The sequence below is a fragment of the Grampus griseus genome, assembly GCF_964374135.1.
Source record: "Grampus griseus genome assembly, chromosome: 9".
Taxonomy (NCBI): domain Eukaryota; kingdom Metazoa; phylum Chordata; class Mammalia; order Artiodactyla; family Delphinidae; genus Grampus; species Grampus griseus.
The window spans coordinates 74,730,050-74,754,916 of NC_139003.1; the positions used below are offsets into that span (position 1 = coordinate 74,730,050).

General features: G+C 36.1%; 1 protein-coding gene across 2 annotated transcripts in view; it reads right to left on the reverse strand.

The window, feature by feature from the left end:
• The window catches only part of HYCC1 (hyccin PI4KA lipid kinase complex subunit 1), an 81,143-nt gene that overhangs the window by 55,790 nt on the left and 486 nt on the right, over positions 1-24,867 (reverse strand). The window lies entirely within an intron of this gene.

Below are 24,867 nucleotides of genomic sequence, written 5' to 3' on the forward strand. Positions count from 1 at the left end.
TCAAAACAAATCTAAATATGGTAAAACTTAAAAATTCCCTCAGATGACAAGTTTTTATAAATTTCAAAAAAGGAAAAGTATCTTAAGAAAAATAGAAAATGTACAAAGATTAAAAATGGGACCTGAAATATTAATGCATTATATGAGAAAGAGGTTAATGGAATTTTATAAAATGTAGCATAAGTAGCTAGAGAAATAGAAGATGAAAAACCAATAGTGTGTGTCAGTTTACAGAAGTTTTTCTTCGTCCTTACCACACACTGTGACCCTGTAAAAAAATTTTCTTTCCATTAGACCTGGGTTCCATGGTGAATAAGTTATGACTATAGGTACCACTAAAGACTAGGGAGGACAAGAAGCAAAATGACCACAAAATTGAAACCGTGATTTAAAACCTTTTTCTCTCCACCAGCGCTCAGCAAGAGACTCTCTACAGTTGCTGTCCCACCCCCACATTTCATATCTAATATGTAATCTGTTAACATTTATGGCAAAGTCTTGATTACATAACTTTAAAGCTTTATAAACCTAATTAGATCTCTCAAGCAATATTCAACATATACTCTCACATCAAAAAAATCTTTATTCTTCTCATAGGCAAAAGGAACAAAATTAAAATAGGTATTTCCTGCTGTGTATCTAACTTCCTATTTTTCTCAAATATATCTTGGAACAGAGTACTTAAAATTATATTAGAAAGCTCTCTAGGATTCTATGCAGTATTTCACAAGCAGAGTTAGTAATGTGTGAAATTAATTTTTTATATTTTCAGTATGTCATAAAACCTTTCTAAATCTAATGTCTTTTTCTTCAGTCCCCCACATTATATTTTAATTTTAACCCTAATAATGATTCCTGAATTCCTCAAGCTTTCCAGAAAGCATATCATAAAAATGTTGTCACAAAAAACATATAACTTATAAATGTTTTACTCTTATCCAATTAAGGAAGAACATAAAAAGAAATAAATGTACTTATAACTTTCACTGTAAAACTCTAAAAAATATTTTCACTATTATTTCATATCATCCCTTGCATCATGAAGTATTAACTATAAATCACTTCTGAATCTTTTAAAACCATTTGCTTTATATGTCATGAAAATCAAGTTTCTATAAATCTAAAGAACAAACAAATTTCTATAAATGGATTGTGACACATCACAGTTTTAAACTTCTGTCCTACAAAATGGGGCCATTGCAGTAAATTAAGTGCCACCAGAAGATTACCAAGATTCCTAGCTGAATTTCAGGAAAACAGAGCAGAAGGAAATGTTCAGATTATGTTACAGAATAAAATTAATTTAATCTTAGTGATTTTACTGCTTAGAAAATGACCACTCAACTGGAGAGCCCTATGAAACAGGAGGGTACCTGTGCTGGTACTTGAAAAGAAGTGCTACTGATTGCCTCATTGCCTACTTGAGTCCTCAAATGAATAAAGTTTCCTCTCAGGGCACAGGGAGAAGGAATATAATTTATAGGTCAGTAGAAGAGGTGTGAGAAATCTTTCCAAAGACCCATAACTCAGGCCTATTTTCCCCATAAGTCACAAACAAGTGTCTGGTTATTAAAAATAGAGCAGAGATTTTTACTATGTGAAATGTTTTTTGCATTCAATATCTTTTGCCTACCCCAAGGACAAATAAAATCATGTTGGGATACCAATGTATTACGGCAACCAGGCCAGTGTGTTTCTTTTGGAAAAGGGAGGACAATTAGAAGAAAGGTAGCAATCCCTCTTCTCATTTCTCATTTCTATCTTTCTATTCTTTTCAAATCCTCCAGGACTTCAGAAGAACCTTTTGTCCAGGGAAAGGATATCTGATTTGAATTTAAATAATACAAGTGAGGAAAAAAACACTTTGATATCTGGACTAGCCCCACGTGCTGCTTTCACCAAAAGAATGCAGTGAACACAATGCTGTGAAACTTCGGAGGCCAGGCCTTAGGAAATCTGCAGCTTCCACTTTCATGTGTTTAGAATCCTAACACCATACTGTAAGAAGCCCACACCATCATGAAAGGTTGCATGGAAAAGAACTGAGGGCCCTGCTGAGCTACCAGCTAAGAGTCAGTACCAAGTACCAGCCACAAGACTGAGCCATTTTGGATATTCCAACCAAGCCAAGCCTCCAGATGACTGTAGCTTCAGCTGACAACATGAAGTAGAAGATCTGCCATGCTAAATCTAGTCAGCCTCAGATTTGTGAGAGATCAAAAATATTTGCTGTTTGAAGCCACTAAGTTTGGGGATGGTTTGTTAGGCATCAACAGAAAACCATAACACCTATCTTAATCAAACATGTAGGACATAACTTTTTAGTGCAAGGCAGTGTGCTAACTCCTATCAGAGAATATTAGATTTTTCAAGACATGATCCCTGCCATCAAGGAATTAGATTTTTGTCTGAAAACTTGTAGTTAAACCTATTATTAATAGAATATAATCTATGAATGTCTAATAAATGTGTTTACATTCTGCTGATATATATTTTTTTTGCCTGATCCTACTGTTAATAATGGCAGACATTGTGATACGGTTGGCTAGAATTCAAAGTCTGGAGAAGTCCATAGCCACAAAGCAAAACAAAACTCACTGACTAATAATCATCCTATCTTAAATGCTATGTTTAATCAACGGAGCCAACTTATCACAGTAACCTTCACAGTTCTCACTATATTATATAAAAGTTGCTTTTAATAGCACAGGGAGATCAGCTTGTGCTTTGTGACCACCTAGAGGGGTGGGATAGAGGGTGGGAGACGCAAGAGGGAGGGGATATGGGGATGTATGTATACATATAGCTGATTCACTTTGTTATATAGCAGCAACTAACACAACAATGTAAACAATTATACTCCAATAAAGATGTTTAAAAAAAAAAGTTGTTTTTATTCATTAGGTATAAACAATCTTAGTTTGTACATATCCTGAGGCCAGCACCTCAGAATTTTCCTGAGATGTCAAATGCTTTCATTTAAATTTTCAGTTTAAAAAAATGAAGTTTCACCTTGATATTCTTCTTTAGAGTATAGATCTTTGCAATTTTGAAACTAATAAAAAATTTTAATTTAAATGATACAATAAGGGATTCAGGTTTGATAAAATAATTAATAACCCTTATTATTGGAAACCTCAATATAAAATAGGCTACTGAGAGAAAACATACAATTTCCAAACTTCTTTAAGATTATGATAGATTTTTCATCTGTCCAGGATTTTATAAGTAATATCTCATGAAAATTGATAATCTAGAAAACTCTTAAAATCCCTGCTCATCCTACATCCATATATAAAATTAATTATTCAAAAGAAAGTTTAGTAAACTGTTACAACAATGTACCATCTTAATGTTACAGAAAGGGATATATGCAGAAGACCACAAAAGCCGTATGTCCAATTCCCACATCTCAAAGCATAGGATGAATATAGGTTGCTTTCATAGTGTTGATGTTCCATTCTTCATTTGCTGAATGCCTTTCTAACTTACTCATCCTGCCTACGTTCCATTATGGTTATTCTAGTCCTAATTATCACGATCTTTCTGCTCCAGACACACACTCTCCTCTGCACCAAATCTGCATTTCTCAATTTCCCAAATCTAAATTCTTCAAATAAATCTGATTGTACCAGTTCCTTATTTTGATCATGACAACAACTCAACTAGCCACCCTGGAAATTGGCCAGCCTGAAGACTACCCATCCTTTGGACAGATATCTCCCCTTGGTCCTACAGTTGAAATCAAAGATACAGACGAATATAGATGCAGGTTTATTTCAAAGGGGCTTTGCATGAGCAGGAATGGTAAACATATCTAGTATCTACTATAGATATAATATCCCAGGAGAAATCTAACAAGCTGAATACAAGGACACAACATTTCAATCAGGGAAACCCAAATTTTTTTTTTACTTTCCTTTGTAATCAAGTCTCACAGAAAGAGATATTATGCTTGCAGTCAGCTAAACCCCAAGACTTTTTTCATACAAACTGCTTCCAAACTAGGTCACTCCTATCTTATACTTATCCAATCAATTCTTAAAAATCTAAGTTACAATTTAGTCTTTTTAAACTGACTCACACTTAATAGATACATAAACATTTGCTCAGTGAATGAAAAAGTGAGCAAACCTTTGAACCTTTGCTAGCTTGGGCCCTGAATTCCATTCTGTGTGTTTAGTATAACATTTACCTTGTTAATTAGCCCTCCATGGTAGCTGACATCGTAGCATGCAATAAAAGTGATCCTGAAAGCAAGAAATTTGGACTAGAGAAAAGTAAGGAAACAAAGCTAGAGATGTGTCGTAAGCTATCCATGTATAAGCAATTATTAGTGCAATGACAATAAATGACTTTGCCCAAAGTGGACACGGTTAACGTACAGGAGGCCCCAAACTAAGTAAATATCCATGATAATAATCCATTTTCAATGTTTATTTTTTTAACATCTTTATTGGAGTATAACTGCTTTACAATGTTGTGTTAGTTTCTGCTGTATAACAAAGTGAATCAGCTATACGTATACATATATCCCCATATCTCCTCCCTCTTGCGTCTCCCTCCCACCCTCCCTATCCCACCCCTCTAGGTGGTCACAAAGCACTGAGCTGATCTCCCTGTGCTATGCAACTGCTTCCCACTAGCTATCTATTTTACATTTGGTAGTGTATATATGTCAGTGCCACTTTCTCACTTCGTCCCAGCTTACCCTTCCCCCTCCCTGTGTCCTCAAGTCCATTCTCTACGTCTGCGTCTTTATTCCTGTCCTGCCCCTAGGTTCTTCAGAACCATTTTTTTTTTTAGATTCCATACATATGTGTTAGCATACGGTATTTGTTTTTCTCTTTCTGACTTACTTCACTCTGTATGACAGACTCCAGGTCCATCTACCTCACTACAAATAACTCAATTTCGTTTCTTTTTATGGCTGAGTAATATTCCATTGTATATATGTGCCACATCTTCTTTATCCGTTCATCTGTCAATGGACATGTAGGCTGCTTCCATGTCCTGGCTATTGTAAATAGTGCTGCAATGCACATTCTGGTACACGTCTCTTTCTGAATTACGGTTTTCTCAGGGTATATGTCCAGTAGTGGTATTGCTGGGCATTTTCAATGTTTAGAATGAAGAACGAATAGGGGCCTATGCTGAGGAAGGTCCCAGATCAACCAATGAAATAGAAATCTTGGAAATAGATAACAGGAGAAATATAAAGGAAAAAATTAATAAAAGTATACAAGAATTACAACAATGAATCTTATGACTGTCCAGGAAGACAACACAGAAAGCAAAATATTAGTTCCAACAGAATGAAAGCATTAAAAGTCAGGGCTTTCATTGGGATCTAATAGGGAAAAAAAAAAGCAATGCTATAGGCAGTATATTTACAGTTATGACAGTAAGAAGAAAAAATTACTTTGCTTGTTGTCAATGAAGACAATACCATTAAAATTGAAATTTTCCAGTCTTTCTCATCAACACACTAAGGTATAAATTATTTATAACATGAAGATTTACCTCCGTTGCCTCACTCTGCCCTCATACTTATATTCCAATATGCAAACTATTATGTGTTATCAACATAATTTAAGGAAAATCTTTATCTTATAAGAATGATTAATGTGGCTCTTTGAGTGGATTCATACCTACTTTTGTTATTGGCTTTAACCAGAGAAAATGACCTCGAAATCAAAGTACTTTTCAGTTTGTTTTAAACCAACAACCTATTTTAAGCATTGCTTGATTTAGAAATCATACTAACAAGATGCTAAAAGTGATAGCTGGCATTATAAGACTGCAATGAAAAGACTTTTTTATGCACTAGAACATTCTTTTTTTTGGGGGGGGTGGGGGGCGCACTGCTTGGCTTGTGGGATCTTAGTTCCCCGACCAGGAACTGAACCTCTTGAACCCGGGCCCTCAACAGTGAGAGCTCGGAGTCCTAACCACTGGACCACCAGGGAATTCCATGCACTAGAACATTCTTAATTGTTCACAAATATAAATGCAAGCTTTCTTAAAAAATAAAGCCCTCTGTTTAAGAACTTCCATTTGCTTGCCAGAGGATTTCTTATATGTATAATTAAGTAGCTGGTTTCAATTTGTTAATCAAATAAAGTACAAATTATTTTGGAAGATTAAGAAGTGTTTATTCTTCATTTTAGAAAGGTCTAGATTAACTATTTTTAAAATTACAAATCACCAGAAAAGAGAATAGTAAGAACTTCACCACCAGTGTACATAATTTTAAAGCTTAAAATTGTATTGTAATTATAGGCCAAGTTCAGTCCAGATATTAGAAGCATAAATATATACAGTCAAGTATTTAACAAATATTTGTTGAGTAAAGGAATAAATTTCATTCTTCATAATGCCTGTCAAATTTGCCATCTGCTCTCCATCTCTATAGCTACACCCTCAGTCTGGGTCTTTATTGCCTCTGCAGGCTCAGTTCACACAGCCTTCCTGCTTCTGTTTCTTCTCCAGGACACCATATACATTACTGCCAAACTAATCTTCCTGAAACACTGATTTTCTCCTGAAACATACTATGACACTTTTCCACATCATACCTATCAGATCTTCTACCTCAAGCTCCCCTTATAATACAGCCATAATTTACCTATCTAAATTTTACTTACTGCTATTCTCCAAAATGCATCATGCCACTCCAACCTCCAAGTCCGTATGCTTTTCTTCTCTACTATATCTTCCTTTTACTCCTGTTTTTTACAACCTACCCAGGAAAAACTCAGAGCCTAGGCTGCTACCTAAGTATATGGGTAGCAAGGAAAACTGTCAGGAGAGAACTATGGCACTGCATCTATAAGCCACAACAGCATCGCCTGATTGATTGGTTTAAAGGTTGATTGATTGACCTTGACTTAGAAAATATTACTAGAATTTTACAAGAATTCTAAAGAGTCGACTAAGTTAAGTTATGCATTTCTTTAAAAACAGAAGTATCAGAAATTGAGTTATTTCAAATTTAATATTGGGTATAAATCTACAAGAGCAATTATTAGCTGAAATAAGATTTTCCAAAATGTTTGTAGCGTCTTTTATAAAATATAATTACAGTATATACTGAATGATTCAAGTATTACTTCAGTAAATCAAAGTCCATGAAACCATGATAACTAAGACACAAATTGTAAAGTTTATGTTGACAGATTATAAAAGTTTCAAACTACAAAAATTACCTCAATACCATTCATTGACATGATTATTGTATAAGTAATAAGTAAGTAGTATAGTGATCAGTACTGCTTTTTACATATTCACTAGACCAGGACCTCAAGTTGATACAAATTAGTTACACATCCCCTGTCTAGTTCATACAATTTACCCAGACTGTAGGGCAGGCAGGGTCAGAGTCGGAACAAAAAAGAACAAGACTAGGTAAAAACAGACATAGGATGAGAATCGATCATGTGTATAACTCACTTAATATTTTTATACATGCAAAAAATCAATATTACTATAGATTCAAATTGCAACGTTAATAATTCAACAAGCCCTTGAGTGCCTACTGAGTATAATACAAAGTGTTTCTATTACTTTGAAAAGAACAGTAAAATATGATCTGTGTCCACAGGAGGCTGTAATCCAGATGACAAAGGAAGGGAGAAGCATAGCTGAGGGGGAAAATGAATCAAGACGGCACCCTATATTTTCTACAGGAATAATTACAAGTACTAGAATCATGATAAAATTAGGCAAAATACACAAAATCAACAATGTAGAGTGTAAAACACGGTTCTGCTTATTACAAAACTATAAAAAAATTACAAAATTTCCTTTAAGAAAACAAACCAAAAAAGTATAAACACTTTCATAGAACATTAATCTCCCATCTCCACTAATATTTTTCTTTACTGGAGTTTTCTTTCATTGCTACACTTAAATCTTTTCCACATAATTAAAAGAAATGTTCATTCATCTCACTGTTGCTATCTCACTCTTCAAAGGAAAGCACTGTTGTACTATTTTGTATTATTTCAAATTTTTTTCTATGCATATACCATCAATATATAATCAGCAGTTCTCAAAACTCCTTACTCTTAAAAATTATTGAGAACCCCAAAGAGGTCTTGTTTATGGTGGATATATTTACTGACATTTCAATCATATTTGAAATTTTTAATGATAAAATTTTAAATTTTATTACAATAATAAACCTATTATATATCAACATATTTTTAATAATCCCTAAACAAAAAAATTATTGAGAAGAGTGGTTCTGTTTCACATTTTTGCAAATTTCTTTAATGTCTTGGCTTAATAGAACATAATTGAATCTTTATAACTGCTTCTGCATTCCAACTGATATGATATGATGGTCAATTTGTGTTTTGATTTCCCCTCTCCCCCCTAAAATGCAATCACTCTACACAGAGACTTGATCTTTTTCCATCTACTATAGCCTGGACATTTTTCTTCATGTGAGGTAGACTACTACTATTATATTTATGGCCTTCAACAAACAACCCTTCCCACCATTTACACCTTTGTGTAGTCCTCTCCCACACTGATGCTGGGCTCGGCAATGTGACCTGTTTTGACCAGTGGCCTTTACCAAACGTGATGCCAGCAGAGGCTTAATAGAAGTTTGCATCTCAGGCATGTCCTCTTGAAATACCCTTTTAGAAGGTAGCCACCATGCTGTAAAAGCTCAGGGATAGACAGGTGAATGAGAAGCCATGTGAAGAAAGGCCTTGGAGGATGAGAGGCCATCTTGGGGATTTCAGACACAGCCAAGCTCCCACATGAATGCAGCTGCACAGTGATTTCAGCTAGACTGCTTTTAGCCATGCAAAGGCAAAACTGCCAGCTGAACCCAGTCAACCCATAAAATCATGAGAAAAATACATCTTTGTTATTTTTAAGCCACTTGGTTTTGGGGTAATTTGTTACACAGTAACAGATAACTAAAACACTGTAGGACACATTCAGAGAAATCAGGTTTTTGTGGGGAAAAAAAAACCTGACTATTACAATTTTAACTAAATCTATTAAGTTACAGGTATTTCCCTTTTTTGAAATTTTTCCAGCCCTTTAAAACGTTTTTTTCCAATTTTTCTATTTGAACAATGCTGTGACAAATTTTCTTGTATTTCTGCAAGTACTTCTATAGGACAGACTCAAGAAAGAGCATTGCTGGGTCTAAGGTTACTTGTGCATTTTGTTATCTAATAGGGTTTAATTTATACTGCTATTATAAATGAGCTCTTTTTATTACACTTTACGTTTTTTCTTTTTAATTGTAACTGCTTATTTCAAGTATTTAGGAAAGCCATTGTTTTCCTATGCATTTGGTTTATTTCATTTCTAATAATCCTACTGAAATATTTATCCAAAGTTCCAATAGTTCTTCAGTCTATTATCTGAAATACTCTAGACAGACAATCATATTAATTATAAGTAACTGTCCCACATGACAGTTAATTTTTTTATTCTACCTCAACGTTAATCCCCAATTTAATTTTACCTATACGAATTTTGCCATTCAGTAGGCAAATCATATTTTACATTTCAAACATTTCAAACGTGCAAGTATTAAAGTTTGCTGCTATGGATACGATATGAAGAGATGTTGGCAATGCAGGTGAAATGAAAAAAGTTTCATAAAATGTTATTTTATGAAAAGATTATGAAATGTTATTTTATGAAAAGATTCCTTAAGGAGGAATCTTTTCATAAAATAAAATCTTTTAAGGAAAAGATTCCTTAAAATTGAAAAGATTCCTTAAGGAGGAATCTTTTCATAAAATAAAATCTTTTCATAAAATAAAATCTTTTAAGGAAAAGATTCCTTAAAATTCCTGTGCAATTTTAAAATGAATTTTTTTTTAACTTTCCATTTCTGATATTTCATTGTTAGTGTAAAGAAATGCAACAGATTTCTGTATGTTAAAAATGATCTCTATTTGAGGATAGATTTTATTATTTTTTATTTAAGTTAGGCTACAAACATCAGAATGTGACAAAGTAATCTAAATTAAGTATGTTAAAAAAAAAAAGAAACCCAAACCTCAACTTCTTAACCATGTACAGAATTTGAACTTGTCAAGGAATTATTTTTAACCAGATTTCTCAAAGCTTCTGTAGTTTTGTCAGTGACTATTTCTATAATGAATTTGATATCAGGGACTTGATCAGGAACATAGCTCCTATTCCTATAACTTATTTGCAAGGCTGGTTGTATGACAGTTGGTACTAAGGCTGAAAAAAAGTCAAATCTAACAGGCAAGTTATTTCAATGACAAATCTTTCATATAACCAGCTGTTTACAGTCATTTTCCTCATTTATTTTGTTACTTTTAAAAGGCACATATACAGGCTAAATACAAGATCACTCTCCTAGGTAGTTACAGAAATTCTACTAGAATCCCAAACTCCTGGCTCCTTCCAACTATACATCATATTGTTATTGTAGAGTACAAATAACTGGGGAAAATAAAAAGATCACTATCCTTATTAATTCACTAAACCAGGTAAACACAGTATAGTTTAGGCAGTGCTTCCTAAACTATTGTTAGAACTGTTCTATGACTTCCCTGGTGGTGCAGTGGTTAAGAATCCACCTGCCAGTGCAGGGGACACAGGTTCGATCCCTGGTCCAGGAAGATCCCACATGCAGTAGAGCCACTAAGCCCGTGCACCACAACTACTGAAGCCCGTGCACCACAACTACTAAAGCCCGTGCACCTAGAGCCCATGCTCTGCAACAAAAGGCACCACAATGAGAAGCCCACGCACCTCAATGACGAGTAGCCCCCGCTCGCCGCAACTAGAGAAAGCTGCGCGCAGCAACGAAGACCCAACACAGCCAAAAAAAAAAAAACCAAACAAAAACAAACCGTTCTAAAAGATATTAACAGTTGTACCAAAGAAGAAAAGGCTTTCCCTATTAAAATTTAACTATTCAAGAAAGTTAGAGTTTTCTTTCTTTTTAATCAAAGGACTCGTCAGAGCCTTTTTTTTTTTTTTTTTTTTTTTTTTTTTTTTGCGACACACGGACCTCTCACTGTTGTGGCCTCTCCCGTTGAGGAGCACAGGCTCCGGACGCGCAGGCTCGGCGGCCATGGCTCACGGGCCCAGCCGCTCCGCTCCGCATGTGGGATCTTCCCGGACCGGGGCACGAACCCGTGTCCCCTACATCGGCAGGCGGACTCTCAACCACTGCGCCACCAGGGAAGCCCCTCGTCAGAGCCTTTTAATATGCTATATCTGTGTTAATGAGTCTCCAAGAAAGCTATTTAGAATGAAATATTTTCCCAAGTGTATTTGCCCATTAGATCCTTTATGGTCCAGACACAACTGGCATCACTGGGAATACAGTCTAGAAAACAGTGCGAGTCAAATGTGTCAACAATAGACGTCCAGGGATGATATTGTTATAACGATTAACATTTCTCAAGCACTTATGTGTCTGGCACTTTGTTAAGTGCTTTATGGGAATTTTCATTTAATCCTCACAGACTTCCTAAATGGTAAATTAATATAATCTCCATTTCACAAAAAAAAGGAAGCTGAAGCTTAAAGAAATAACTTGTCCAATGTCACACACTAGCAAGTAAGTGAGTTAGATTTAGAATCCAAGCAGCCCAACTCTAGAGTCCCCATTCTCAATCACTCTTCATGCTATCAACAATCCCTACCCCCAGCACACAACAGTTCAAAGTTTATAGCATACTGTTTCATGAATAATTTACTCTTTTAGTCTTTCCTTCTTAATATTTTCATTCTAAACAGAAAACTAGAATATTTTCATCTCAAAATAAATTGGTAGGGGAAAATAAATTACATGGGTGATTCTGTTTGGCAGCCAGGTTGAGAACTACAGGGCCATAGTAAAACATGGTAGGGTAACAGAGCAAAAGTCTTCAATTTACAATGAGATCCAGCTCTGCCACTTGTTAGCAAGTGACTTTGAGAAAATTCTTGGTTTCAGTATTTTTCTCAACAACTGGAATGAAGGAAAAGAAAGGGGATGAGAAAGTGTATCACTGGTATTTACCACAGTAACTACAGGCTGTTAACAAGGGTGCTCTAGACTGTGTGGATGTGACTGAAGCTTAAATGCCAAAATTAGGTTAAAATTCCTACTTGCCCATAAATTGGAGGGTTTTGCTGTTTCTTTTGTTTTGCTTTATGGCAAACAATTTTTTTTTTAACTCCAGGACTGAGAGCTTTATTCAGTTTGCTAGTTAATCTAAGTTTACCCTATTCTCAGTACTCTGGTAAACTACTTCCAAATGATAATAGAGCAAGTGTTCTTGTTTTGTACACGTCCAAAATCTTCTCTTTCAACTAAGTGTCACAAAACACTATAAAAGACACAATGCTCTGCCCTGTTGACTATAACACAGGCAAAGTAATGTTGATGAGATTATGCGCAAGCAATTAGTTCAAATTAACGTCACAATAACTATTTTATTCAGTCTTCCTCTTCCATCTCCATACTTTGAAAAAGCAACCAGGTTTCGCGGCAGCTCTTGAACACTTAAACACAAATAACTCATAAACACTTCCTCCGTGCCAAGCCAAACAAATTCAGTTGAACTAGAGAATGAGCTAGCTGCTTGCCATTGACTGTATGGGTAGGAAGGTGAAAGGAGACAAATAGTTATTGTTTATTTTTATTTATTTATTTATTTATTTATTTGAGACGTATAGTTATTACTTTCTCCCTTAAGCCACACAAATGTCTCTTTCCCATGTCTTGCCTGGGGGAAGAGTAAAAAGTTCTAAGGTTTTGACATAGAGGGTAACAAATTGTTCCTTGGAGATAGGCAAATTAAGGGTATCAAATTTTGCTACAGCCAAGCATACAAGCCAGCTGTATTAGTTTATTAGGGTTGCTGTAACAGAGTACCACAGAATGCGTGGCTTAAACAATAGACATTATTTTCTCACAGTTCCAGAGGTTAGAAGTCTAATAATCAAGGTGTCGGCAGGGTTGATTCCTGCTGAGAGCCGTTAAGGAAAGGTTCTGTTCCAGGCCTTTCTCCTTGGTTTGCAGCCATTTTCTCCTTGTGCCTTCACATTATCTTCCATCTGTAAAGTCATATCCAAATTTCCTCTTCTTAAAAGGACACCAGTCATGCTGGATTAGAAGCTACCCTAATTACTTCATTTTAACTTAATTTGTACCTCTATAAAGACCTTATCTCCAAATATGGTTACATTCTGAGGTACTGGGGATTAGGAACGGGGTGGGGGAACAGACAACTCAGTCCATGAACGCCATCAAAGCTGCATGCAATTAACTAGGATTGCAGCGATTAACCTCTCTTCTCTTGTACTAGAGGCGCTTAAATATCATCCATTTAGTTATGAACTATTAAATGTCTTCTATGTCCTAGGTGATAGATTTACAAAAATGAGTATGACACGGTCGCTGACTTGAGGGATTCACAGTCTATTAGGGGAAACAAGTAAACCTAAAACACAGCAGAAGTGAGTGTCCTTTAATCCCTTTTGAAACAAATCAAGGCAAATCAGGGTATAAGCAAATAAAAACAAATGCTATGAGGAAAATGAGGAGGAATGTTGAAGAAAGTCCAATGTAAATATTATCTTGCAATCATTTTGCTATCATTCACGTCTCTTTCCTCTCTTTCCCCAAAATGATAGCATATAGAAATACACTTTTTAAAGCACAGCTCTATTTTAATTCCTTTAAAGTTTTTTGCATTCTTAAGCGGCAGTTTTCCCTTCTCTAATGTTGGAGACAAAAGAAGAGAGAAATGTTAGGAGAACCAAATTCCAAGTGACTCATGGGTTGGGTTGATGTCTTAGGGTGAGTCACTGCCCTTTCAAAACTTGGAATGAGATGCTCAACCATTAATGACATCTGCCAACAGAAGTTCAGATGTTCAATTAGAAAATGTGCAGACAAAGGGAGGGTACAATGAAAAAATGCAAGTAAACAGTTAATGGTGGTAATGTAATAGAGCCAAAATAATACAGCCATAATAATAAAAGCAACATAATAATAAAAGAGCCATAATAACAAAAGCAACAAATCTTAGCTACACTACAAAATTCTATTTGGTTTGTCTCAATCAGAAACTCAGTGGATCTTATTAACACAGTTGTTTTTCTTGTTTAAAAAATTATAGTAACCAAAGATGAAATAAATAGTTCCATATGATCATGTTTTTTGTTTTGTTTTGTTTTTTTATTTATTTATTTTTGGCTGCACTGGATCTTTGTTGCTGCGCGTGGGCTTGCGGAGAGCAGGGGCTACTCTCTGTTGTGGTGCGCAGGTTTCTCATTATGGTGGCTTCTCTTGCTGTGCAGCAAGGACTCTAGGCGTGCGGGCTTCAGTAATTGCAGCACATGGGCTCAGTAGTTGTAGCTCACGGGCTGTAGAGAGCAGGTTCAGTAGCTATGGCGCATGGGCTTAGTTGCTCCGCGGCATGTGGGAATCTTCCCAGACCAGGAATCGAACCCACGTCCCCTGCATCGGCAGGCGGACTCTCAACCACTGTGCCACCAGGGAAGCCCTGGCAGGCAGATTCTTAACCACTGCGCCACCAGGGAGGTCCCAGTATGATCATGTTGATTCATACTAACTGGGGTCACAGTCAATTTGTTTTAGCAGAGGCTCAATTATAAAATTACTTTTTAAATAAAGTTTTGTTTTGTTTTTTTTGGCTGCGTTGGGTCTTCGTTGCTGTGCGCAGGCTTTCTCTAGTTGTGGCAAACAGGGGCTACTCTTCGTTGCGGTGCTTGGGCTTCTCATTGTGGTGGCTTCTCTTGCTGTGGAGCACAGGCTCTAGGCGCGCAGGCTTCAGTAGTTGTGGCTTACAGGCTCTAGAGCTCAGGTTCAGTAGTTGTGGTGCATGGGCTTAGTTGCTCCACAGCATGTGGGATCTTCCCGGACCAGGGATCGAACCTGTGTCCCCTGCATTGGCAGGTGGATTCTTAACCACTGTGCCACCAGGGAAATCCTCTAAATAAAGTTTTTAATAATATTAAGCCTTATACTAGTATAGCAAAATGTAACTTAGATGTTGCTTTGCAGCTGAATGTGAAACTAAAATTAGTACAGCAAAAATTTCTATGTTGGTTCCTCTCAAAGTACTTGAAAGTCCTGTGAGGATGTTTAATCCCTAAAGTAGTTTAAGTATTTCTTTTCAGTTATGCATTCCTTCCAAAGAAAGGGTTTATAACAGAAAATTAAACATCTGTTTGGACTCTGTCACCAATAACCTATTCCTGACTGATGGAATCCAAATTCAATAAATCACATTATACTACATTAAACTCTGAAGCTTTATAATCTGGTGTCATGAAAAATATCTGCCCTGATTACCATCTTGTGACAAGCTCAGTATGATTTCCATGAAGAAGCTAAACTTTCTGAGGTGCTACCGAAAATTGTATAACATACTTGTAGCTCTCACAGTGAAAAGAACAATTCATACACTGCCTTTTTTTTTTTTTCTTTCTCCCTTTGGTTGCGCCACACAACTTGTGGGATCTTCGTTCCCCGACCAGAGACTGAACCTGCACCCTCGGCAGTGACAGAGTTGTGTCTTAACCTCTGGAATGCCAGGGAATTCCCATATCCTGACTTTTCTAGACATCATCTTTCTTGGATTGTACTTCCTTTCCCCTCAACCAATCATTATCATGGATAAAAAGAACATTTCATCTCTAGATAAAATTTAAGTATTATACATATGGTAGAGGAGCTTATTGAAAGGAATCCTTTTATAAAACATTTTAAATAGAAAATATAGTTAACACAAATTACAGCAAACATAACTAAAATTTCTCTTCCACTCCTTTCTATAAGGAAAGGAATCATACCTTATATTCCTTTTACAACCACTCCTTCCCCAAGTGTTTTTTTTTAATTAATTTGATAGGAATATAGTTGCTTTACAATGTTCCCAAGTGTTTTAACACAGCTCAATAAACAGAAGAAGAAGCATGGCATAATGAAGAGTCAAAAAAAACCATGCCCACTTTCCAGCAAATTACTTAAACTTTCTCACTTTCGTCCACTGTGAAAAGTAGGTGATAACATCTGTATTACAGGAATGTTCTAGGGATTAAAAATAATACAACTAAAGCACTGCCACACCACAGATGCTCAATGATAGTTCAAATTATCACTAACAAAATATTTTCAATTGGACAATTTGCACTTCATTCAGTTGGACAAAATGCTTTTCAGGATCTGTGGGGAGGGGGTGGGGGGAGGGATAGAACAGGGAGAGAAGCTTCATTAGCTTCTAATGCCCTCCAGTTACTTTCATCCTTATTTATTCTTCACTGATTAGCTTTCTGATTTAGTAGCCTTATCTACTGCCACTGCCTCCAATTATTCACCACCAATTTATTCCTTAACCCCCTTTACAGTATACATTTGGTTCTCATCATATACTCTCCATGACCTCAAAAATGACAATTCTATTGGTTCTCTCTCAATACTCATTCCTTCTCTTTAACCTTGCCACAAGCATCTTCCTTTCTGAAACTCTACTGAGAAGACTTCACTGACTTCAATATTCTGCTTCTATCACCCATGTAACCCATTCTTCTGATTTTCCATACTTCTCTAACAGTCTATTCGATTTGCACATTTCTACCTTTCATACTTAGTTGATGCATCTCCCCCCACCCATTTCTAAAATACTTTCACCTTCCTCTACATTCCTTTATCCAGACCCACTCAAAGTTTCATAATTTCCCAAAACAGTCTCTCCCTCTTCTCAACTACTAAAGTGTGTACTGCTTTGAGGACTGTGTGGTCACTCCGTCCACCACAATAATATCTATGGATTAACAAATCAACAGGAACTTTGACATTTAGATCCAAAGAGCATGTTATGTGCCAGGTCAGACTGGCAGCTTCTTCTGCCCCCCATTAGTGGAGGTGGGGAGTACAGTCTGTGTATGTTGATTAGAACCAATACCCTAATTGAATTAATTAAATGTTACTTACATCTAAAGGGGGAAGAAAATAACAGAGGAGCTCAAAAAGATAGAAACAGAGTTTACAATTGCTTGCCCAACTTAAGCACTTTTAAGGCTTACATTATTCTCTTTAATTTCCAAGCCTGTAAGTTCCTCTACAGAAGAGGATGTATATCTTCCAATACCTGAAACCTCAAATAATTTTCATTGCACAGTTTAAGAGCTCACATATAATGTTTTCACTAGGTCTAGTGCAAATAACTGAATGAATGCTTATGCATTTATATGAGAAAGCAACTAATGTTCATCCTCTAATCAAAAGACTCTTTGTTCCAGAAAGCACACACCAAACAAATATCATTTAACATTTACTACTAAAAGGCTACCCTGATGCAAGCTTCAACAGTGACAAATGTTTAAACTAGAATGGAAAAGTACTATTTCCAAAGCTCCTTGATGTGTTGCGCTTAATATTCCTTACAAGGTAAAACAGGATTCAGGAATGCAAGTTGATCTTGAACACCTGACAAATTAAAACATGAATTATATAAAGTGCATTAAATAACTATCATCCCATTCCCATTCCAGTATCTTCTGTCATAACCATACTGGGCTGTATTTGTTAAAACAGCTGAAGATACGATTGCAAAACAGAACAAACCAGTAATAATTAAGATAGGGTTACCAAAAACTGAAATTAATTGGACAAAGAGGAAAACACTTAATAAGACACTCAAATAAAATAATTAAGTTTACTTCTCAGTAAGAGAGAATAAGGAAAGAGTCCTGATTAGGAAAAAATTAGGGTACTGATTAAAAATCATGAATCATGGCATCAGATAGGAATTGAGTTTAAACTCTCTCTACCACTAACTAGCTGTTGCTCTTGTACAAGTATCTTAATCTCTCTGAGTCTCAGTTTCTTTATCTGTAGAATAAGGATAATAATACTTATCTTGCAAAGCTGTGCACAGTTAAATGAAATTAATTATGCAAAGTACTTAGAAAGTAGCAGGTATTAAAATCTCAACAAGTTGTATTTAATCCAAAAAGACCTAGACATTTTTATAGCTAAACTATTTCAGACCATCAAAGAAGAGATTGCCAGAGCTTATAAAAAGATGGAACACTTCTCTCTCTATCTCTCTCTCTCTCTCTATTTTACAAAGCTAGCATATTCAGAAACCAAAACCTCAAAAAGGTAATACAAAAAGAACATTAGAGATCTTACAGAGCAACCAAATGTAGCTTTAAAGAGGTATGCTATTATCAAGTTGCCTTTATTCCAAAGAGACAAAATTGGTGAAATCCACTAGGAAATCTTCTAATATAATTCATCAACCAATAGGTAAAAGAAGAAAAACCATATAATTATCTCAGTATACATTATGAGAGTATGTGATCAAATTTAATATATTTTTCCAATTTAACCTCAACTCCGGAAAAGGGGAATAGAAGACTATTTCCTTAACATACTAAAAAAAATTGTCAAAAAGAATACACAACTGTGAAACCGTAAAGGCAGTCATTCAAATGAGAAATGAGCCAAAGATGCTCACTATTCACTACTATAATTTAACAGTCTTCTAGACATTCTGATCAGTGTAATTTTTTTAAAAAGAAAGGGTTAAATAAGGGCAAGAAAACAAAATTATCATCATTTACAAAGGCTATAACTGCCTTATTACAAAATCCAATAAAAAACTATTAGAATTAAGAATTTTGTAAAATAACCAGTTAGAAAACAGTATACACAAGTCACCAACTTTTCTATGTTCCACGAGAAAGATGCAATCCTCTTTAAAATACATTGAAAAACTACTCCACTCACAATAGCAACAACAAGCTTTAAAATACCAAAAATCAACTTTAAAAATAGGCAGAACCACATGAAAACTACAAAACACTGAGTCATAAAAGATGACTTGAAGAAATGATGAAAATATTGTAAAGATATCACAGCTATCTCTAAAAAATTAGTTTAGAAATTCCAATTGGGTTCTTTCAGGGTCTTAATAAATTGAATTAGAGGCAATCTGAAAAAAATATATGAGAAACGCTGAAAATGTTTTGAAAAAGATAATAGGAATTCACACAACCTTATAGTAAGATACATTAAAAAGTTATTAATAATTAGAACTGTTTGGAGTTACTGGAGCAAAAAATATAGCCCAATGAAGCAGAATAGAAAACCTAGAAAAAAAATCATGAATTGGCATATTAAAAAGACAGCATTTAAAACCTCTGGGGAAAGATAATTATTCAGTAAATAGTATTAAAATAATTGACTTGCCACTCTACCTCAAAATACATTCCAAATAGATTAAAGATGTAAATGTTTCTTAAAACTCTGAAAGTAATATAAGGAAATAGAGGTAATTACTTATATAATTTGGGAATGCAAGAAGGCTTTCCTAAGCAGGCAGATGCCATAAAAGAAAAATTTGACAGATTTAACTACACTAAATGTTAAAAATCTGTTTAAAAAGAAAAAATTCACACCAAAAACAAAATTAGGATGCAAATGACAAACTGGAGAAATTATTTTCATTGTAATTTGACCAACGTCTAATAGTTTTATACACAAAGAGCTCTCATAACTCAGTTTTTAAAAGTCTCCATATCATATCTTTATATCATAATAAACAAAGTACAGTAATAGATAATTCACAAAAAATACAAATATTTTAAATAACTAATAACCAATGAAACAAAAAAATTTATAGAAGCTACAACTCTTCATATCAAAATGGCAGATTTTTAATATGGAGAGATTGCTGGCATTCTCAAGCACAATTAACAAAAATGAATATTAATTAAAACTTTCTGGAAGGCAGTCTATTAATATCAAAAATAATTAAAATATGATACCTTTTGATTTCAGAATTTGTCTTAAGTAAATAAAGATATGGGCAATGATTAATCCATCAAGAAGCTAACTGCTACATGATTCATTCAAAATTATTGGAAAGAGTTTAAATTTTTAACAATTGAAATGCTGGTTAAATAATAATGGTAAATCCATATGCTGGAATATTAGCCACACATTTAAAATGATGTTATGTTGTAAAAAAAATAATGTTTTATTGACTCGGGTAAGTATTCATTCAATTATGTAAAAGTAAGCTAGAAACAGAACAGCATGAACAACAACAACAGAAAAAGAGTATTTACAACATGGGGGCGTTTTTTGTTAAAAAAAAAAAAAGAGTAAATCCCATTAAAAAGGACCTATAAGGATATTTACCAAAGTATTAATAATGATTATCAATAGGTGAAGGTATTATGTTATTTTTCATTTATGCTTTCCTAAATTTTCCAAATTTCCTACAATTATTATGTATTACATTAGTAATTAAGAAAATACAGAATGTTTACAATATTGCTTTGAATATAGTAACAATAGTATCCAAAATCATGTTAACATTGATAGTCCCACTCTTTTAGGCTGCACCAAAACTAGGGATGCCTACCCTCTCTAGGTCTGATCATACTTTTATACTTTAATCACAATGAAAGAAATTTTCAGAACTCTAGGAAATAATCAGACAAAAATTTTCACCCCACCTTTATTTATGCTCAAGTGCAATGTCAAATAATATTTAGATATTAACCATTTGCTTTCAGCCCCCTGCCAAAGGTAAGAAACAAGAGTGAAGAACAAACCCTGGACCTCAGAACCAGTGGGGCTCAGCTTTTGCCTACATCCAAAACCTGAGCCAGAAATTTAAAAAAAAAGAAAAAGAAAAAGTGGAATGGGGGAGTGGGGTAGGATGGGGGGGTAGAATTACCTTTCTCAGGATACAAAGTGTGGGCCTTTTTTTTTTTTTTTTTTAATATTTATTTATTTGGTTGCACCAGGTCTTAGTTGTGGCGGGTAGGCTCCTTAGCTGAGGCTCACCAGCTCCTTAGTTGCAGCATGTGGGCTCCTTAGTTGTGGCATGAGAACTCTGAGTTGCGGCATGCATGTGGGATCTAGTTCCCTGACCAGGGATCAAACCCGGGCCCCCTGCATTGCGAGTGTGAAGTCTTACCCACTGTGCCACCAGGGAAGTCCCAAAGTGTGGGCCTTTGACAACTTCTAATCACAGCTCTTCTCTGTCTCATTTGGGACGCAGAAGAAGGATTTTCTTCTCCAATGTATTTAAAAGGCATATGTCCAAAGGGCAAGCAAGCAAGATTTCTTCTGAACAAAAATACTTTAAACAGGAGATTTGTAAATGTTAAATGTTCTCTTTCCACAGTGCAGATATGCAGCCTAACTCTGAGAGGGCCAAAAAGATTCTAGTAGTACTTGGCTCTTAACAATAAGCAATAGTCAAACTGTTAATTCCATCTGCTCCCCTCCAAAAAAATGACAAAGCATTACATGGTGGTGCCAGGGGTCTCAGGTTGCATTTAAGGGGTTTTTCTGAGGGGCATTCATTTTAATAATATTAAGATGCTAATTGTTTTTGAGTACTTCAGAGAACTAATCTTGATATTACGTGATGACAACTTTGATGCTGATAACAACAACAACAAAAAATACTATCTTTAATATCATATTCTTTGTTAGAGATGTTGCTTCCAGAATTGTCTTCCTTTCTTACCAGTCAAAGCTCTAAATTCCATCGACTTCTATCTCCTCAGGGACTTAGTTCCAATAGATATCTTTCCTAATCTCTTCTCACTTTCCTTATGCATATAAAAAAATCAAGCATAATATCTCTTCAACCCACATCCCTCCGCAGCAGTTTCAACTATGGCTATAGAATTATCTAGGGAGCTTTAAAATATCTATGCAACTAATCTATAGTAACAAAAAGTGTATCAGTGGTTTCAGGGGATGAGAGAGAGAGATTACAAAGGGGCACTAGGAAACTTTTGGAGGTGATTTTGATTGTGGTGATGGTTTAATGAGTATAAACACATGTTAAACACTGAACTGCACACTTTAACTATGTGTAGTTTATTATTTGCCAATTATACTTCAATAAAGCTATTGAAATAAATACGGATGTCTGCGTCCTGTCCCACTCCCCAAATTGGTACAAGAGCTCCCCCTTGAAATCGGGATTCTTAAAAGCTCCCCCAGAAGATTGTAAATGTGTAGGTAAGATTGAGAACCACTGCTTTATAGCTGTCATTCTCTCCCTTCCTCAGTTTTTAAAATGCCTCAGGCAAGCATGTCTACTTTATCATCATCCATTCCTTCTCAATCTTCTGAAGACTAGTTTCTGAACCACCACTCAGCTACATCTGTACTTGTCAAAGTCACCTATGGACTCCTGACAAATTTACTGTTCCCTGAAGTCTCTCCTTATTTGACACCTCTTTAAAGAATTTGAAATTGTTAACCCATTCCCTCTCTATTTGAAAATTTCTCCTCCCTTGGCATCCCTCTTGACGTTCTTCCTACCTTTCTAACTACTACTCTTCTCTCTTTCACACTATGCTTCCACCTATCTGCTTTTTATTTGTCTGTTCACTGACTGCTGCTTTCATTATGCTTAAGACTCCCAATCTGAGTCATTCCAACATACCCAAGTCAACGCAGCTTCTTCAATTCAACCTCCACTCTTCCCTCTATTCCTGATTTCCTTTACAAGTTTCACATCCTAGATCCAAACATCTATCTACAGCTTCACCTGAACATTCCACAGCTTTCTCAAATTCAAAAATATCCAAAATAGAATTTATCATCTTCCCTCCATCTATGTGTTCCTCATTTCCAATCAATGGAACCAAATCAAATCCTCAGTCTTGATTCCTCCTCCTTTCTTTCCCGAGGTGACAGCATCTATCAAATTCTACCTCACTCTGCCAGAGTGAGGATCCAAAACACAGATCCATTAAGCGGTTTCTTACCCATCATTTTCAACGCAACCCCCTTAGCCAAGGATACAAGGCCCTGGTCTGGCCCTCTACCACTCTCGCTGTTCTCATCTTCCACCATTTCCCCATCTCACCCCTGCATTCAAGTTACATCAACATTGCTGACTTCGTAATTGTCACTGACAATGACTTCTCTAAACTACCAGGGTTTCTCATGCCTCCTTGCTTTCTCACTGACTATATTTATATTCTCTTCTTGGAAAGTTATTCACTTACATCCTGCACTTGGCAAAATTATGTCACACTTTAAAACTCTACTGTGTGCCCCCGACTTTATATACATCCAAGCTGAGTTAGCCATCTCCTACTCTGTTCCCTTACTATACTAGGCATATCTCTATTCACACTTAACAGAGGGTATTATAATTGTTACTTTACTTATCTGTCTTGTATATTACACAGTAAATTCCTTGATGACAAGAGTTATGATATTCATTTCTGTATCCCTAGCACCTATTCAGCCTGGAATAGTGCAAATTTTATGTTTGACATAATTTCCATTATTTACAAAATGTAAACTTGATACCCCCCAAAATGGTCTTGATACTAATATTTTTTAAAGAGTTCTTAATATTCATTGTAAAATAAATATCAGGCAACAGGATCCTGAGTAAAATAGTTGACTACGAGATATATTTAAACTCTGACTGTCAAAACAACACCACTCTAAAAATGCAACCAAGAGCAGATTTCATAAAATAGGAATACAACAAAGAAAGGAAGCATAGCAGGGGTAACACACTGACCTAGCCAATGCCTCATCTGGCTATCCACATCCTGTTAATGCTGATAACTAAGAGGATTTATAATCCCTCTATGGTTATAACTACAGTAAATCAAAAAAGGATAAATACACCAAATCCAGAGTTTATCTTCTAAAACAGGTGATGATTTTCTCCCTTGCCACTTTGTTGAAATGAATTATTAGAATAACTGACTGACTTTGAAGCTACTATTGGCCAACCAAGCATATCCTACAGATTTTTTTCTTCCTTTCTTGCCTGCACTTCAAAAATATGGTACTTTGGACTTAAAATGTATTAACCTAAAGAAAAAAATGCTTAGAAATTGGGGTCCGGCGGCGGGGCGGTGATCTACGGATGTTAGGAGAATATTCTTATGGAAAACAAGCCTCCCAGGACTATCACATTGACTCAAGGTTAGACCAATATTTATGATTTTATGCAGATAAGATTTTAAAAGCTGAAAATTTCAAACTGTAAAATGATACACGAACCAAAGAGGTGTCATACCTGCCCCCCAAACTACTGGGTGACCCAAAGGACAAATAATTTGCCAAAGGACAGCCTGGCCCGACTGCCGGTAGTACGTCTCTGAGATAAGTAGAAGCTGCCAGCGGAATAAACTCCCCCTACCTGAAGAGCCGAGCGGCTGCCAGGCGTGTGATAGTGTATTTATCAGAGAACCGATTCTGCAGAGTACGAAAGCACCAGGGCAAAATTAAAAATTATCAGGACTGTCTAAACTCTGAGGGTACAACGCACACATGTGCACACCGAAGGGCGGATACCCAGTTTTGCCAAAGCGTGCAAACTTCGACGGGTCTTTCAATGCAACAATTTTCAGACAAAACCCTGACGATTCTCTAGTATGTCAGAATCATCCTAAGGAGAGGGCTAACTCTTAGTAAGAAGAGGGCAAGGGCTGAAGAAGAGATCTCCGGTGTAAATAACCAAGGAAGGAATCGTGGCTGCTTTGTGAATCTGTCCGACCTGGGGGCGGGGAGGGGGGAACCGAGGCGAATGCAGCTTTCAAAGACGAGGGGGGCGACAGTGACCGTTTTGGCCATTAGACTGAACGGATAGCGGCAGCCTCGCTGAAGTGGCAAGCCGGAGTAGGAGGGGTGGGAGGGGTAGGAGAGGTCAGGCCGGAGCATCAGCCGCGGCGGGGGTGGCGGGGTCCCACCCCAGGCCAACCCCGCCGAGGGGCGGCGGGTCGGGCCGAGGCGGCTACACCCCGGTCACGCCCGGAGGTCGGAGGGCTCCTGGCCGGGGAAGGAGAAAGACCCGAGTCCGCGCGCAC